The sequence below is a fragment of the Hylobates moloch genome, unplaced genomic scaffold (genome assembly GCF_009828535.3).
Source record: "Hylobates moloch isolate HMO894 unplaced genomic scaffold, HMol_V3 SCAFFOLD_19, whole genome shotgun sequence".
Lineage (NCBI taxonomy): Eukaryota > Metazoa > Chordata > Mammalia > Primates > Hylobatidae > Hylobates > Hylobates moloch.
The window spans coordinates 76,245,181-76,247,966 of record NW_026652294.1 but is presented as its reverse complement, the minus strand read 5'-3'; the positions used below and the strand labels follow the sequence as shown (position 1 = coordinate 76,247,966).

The following is a 2,786-nucleotide window of genomic DNA, read 5'->3' as shown; positions in this document are numbered from 1 at the left end:
ACAGTACATGTTGTGGAAAGGTGCATGTGCATGCAGAAAAGTTCTGGAAGCATGTACATGCAAGATAGTGTTTATCTCTGGATGGAAGAAAGGGAAACGGGATTAAGAAGTCTGCAAAGAACTTCAACCATGTCTGAGTCAAACCCATCAAAATGTTAGGATTGCCTCGGACTGGGCGCTGGGACACGGAGTTTTGTTATTTCACTCTGTTTTTTTGTTGATTAACTTCCTATGTCACCTGTGTCCATGAACTACGTGAGTTCATTTTATGCATTTGCACATTGAACGTTTTTTAAAATCACTCACCTGCGGCCAAAAACCTGATCGGCAGAGTATTCTGGATTAAACCGAGGGTGGGATCCTAAGTGATTCGCAGTCTAGTCTCCTTTCCACATGGCTGCCAGTTCATGATCTGTTTGCAAATGAAAGGATTTGCATCATTTTGTCCTAATCTTAGTAATTTATTTTTACCTGAGAGAGGACGCTCCCCACAGTCCGCCGAGGCCACATCCGCCCTGGCAAGAAAGTGCACAAAGCGCATTTGCTTTGTGAAGGCTCAGCTGTTACTTCACAGTTTGTCACTTGGCTCTGTTTCCCGACTTCACTCGTGCATTGCAACAAAACGCTAAGCCACTGAAAGGTCAGTAGAGAGATGATGTAAACATGCAAAAAATATCAGCAGAGACAGAGAGAAACACAAAAGGGAGGCAAGGGAGGAAAAACAGCTCTGAATGGGAAAATAGACAAACATAAAAAGCAATCAAATTAAAATCAGAATATTACTGAGAAACCACAAAATAAGCATCAGGTGTATTTTAAATGATGGGAGTAACTTGAAAGAGCAGCATTTTTATAGCCTTTGATCACAGATACACAAACTGACAGAAGGAAGTTCGTTAACGTTTGTTTTCGTCTCTCTGAAGACAAAAACAAAAAGACAAATGATACCTTGGCAACAACTGCAGAATCATAACAGAGAGATTTATGGTGCTTTGGAAAAGTTCAGGGCAGTGGTTTTTATCATTGGCTCCTTTACACCCTTCAAGTTATACAAAAGGCTCTTCTGTTCCTTCTGTCAGACTAAATAAATACATAATCATAACTTCCAGGTCAGCTTTAGCTTTTCAGGTGGGTGAGTTAAAGCCTTCTGCTTTGTTGAGGGGGGTGGGGGCAGAGGGGTGATACTGGCAGAAAATGAAGATAACCCTTGTCGTATAAGGTCCAGAGCAATCATTTCCCGGAGTTAAGTAAACTGGGCCAGGTGCGGTGGCTCACACCTGTAATCCCAGCACTTTGCGAGATCAAGTCGGGCGGATCACCTGAAGTCGGGAGTTTGAGACCAGCCTGACCAGCATGGAGAAACCCCGTCTCTACTAAAAAATACAAAATTAGCCGGGCATGGTGGTGCATACCTGTAATCCCAGCTACTTGGGAGGCTGAGGCCGGAGAATAGCTTCAACCCGGGAGGCAGAGGTAGCCGTGAGCCGAAATCACGCCATTGCACTCCAGCCTGGGCAACAACAGCGAAATTCCGTCTGAAAAGAAAAAAAAAAAAGAAGAAGAAGTAAACTGTATGTGATTCTGTCTTTTGGATCCCTCTCACCCTGGCACGCCCACCGAGTCCATGAACTATGAACAGATTCCTTTTGTGCTCCTGGTGAACACTCAGCTCTGTGACAGAATTCCTTCAGTTGTCTCCAGAGCAAATGCAGCAGCAGCTAGTATTTATTGAGCACTTTACTCTCCTAAGTTTTTTACCTCGTTTAGTCTTTACCTTCTCAGGAAGGTACTATAACTAGCCCCCTTTTATAGATGGAAAAACTGAGATACAGGAAGTTTAAATAATATCGCTCAGGTCATCTAAAGCGACAGAACCAGGAACTGGAGTAGCCAGCGGATTCTAACAGCTTGAGCTTTTCAGTGCCACACTATCCTGGGAGGTGGTATTTAAGATAAGGAGAGGCAGCTGCTGAGATGACAGCACCAAATTATGTTAGCGGCCATGAGGCCCTCGCTCCAGCTACAGTGGTTCTGAAGGGGAAGTATTTAAATGCCAATGAAGGTGAGTCACTAAAAGTCAGAATCCTTTCTTTAGAATTTCTAGCAACCCACAATATCTGCCTCCAGAATAGGGTAGAGACTTTTCAGAGCTCCTATATATCTTGCCCTACCCAAGTTATGGCTAATTTCCGCTATACCCTCAATCCCCAGAGAATCAAAGTGGAGATGGACTTGGAAATGATATTGAATAAAAGGCAGAAGATTGAAGCCTGAGCTCAGGATTGCCACTTACTAACTGAATGGACTTAGCCTTTCTGGGCCTTGTTTTTCTTGTGTGTAAAATTAGAAAAAATAATGCCCACTACATAGGATGGTGAGAATCAAACCAGACAGAGGCATGGAGAACTTTGATGGCACATATGTTCACATGCAAGGATTTTTTTTCTTTGTCCTATAAGTCAAAGGGCACATTACAACCAAATTCTATACACACCTATGACCCTATGAAGGGGCCATGTGAATCCCAAAGAGCCTTCCTTTGTAGTATTATTAACCTTGGTCAGGTCATGTTCCTTTTTTTTTTTCATCTGTAAGAGGAGGGATATTAATCACCAAGGTTACCTCCAACTTTGGTATTTTGTGGTTTTGTGTGCCAGGGGTAGGAAAACCAAACCCAGGATTTCTAAACGGCAGGTGGGGGTACTTCTAGGCAACCTTACTCTTCTAAGGGGAACAATCACATTCCTCACACCCCATCACTCATACAAGAAATCTAACATCTATTA

At 43.1% G+C, this 2,786-nt stretch overlaps 1 long non-coding RNA gene across 1 annotated transcript; it reads right to left on the bottom strand.

Annotated features, from left to right (window-relative positions):
* Positions 1 to 312: 312 nt before the first annotated feature.
* Positions 313 to 2,565, bottom strand: LOC131382028 (uncharacterized). The gene is made up of 3 exons (XR_009211177.1): positions 2,495 to 2,565; positions 1,413 to 1,535; positions 313 to 412 (listed from the first exon to the last, which is right to left on the bottom strand). It is a non-coding gene; the product is annotated as an uncharacterized LOC131382028 (long non-coding RNA).
* Between the last annotated feature and the right edge of the window lie 221 nt (positions 2,566 to 2,786).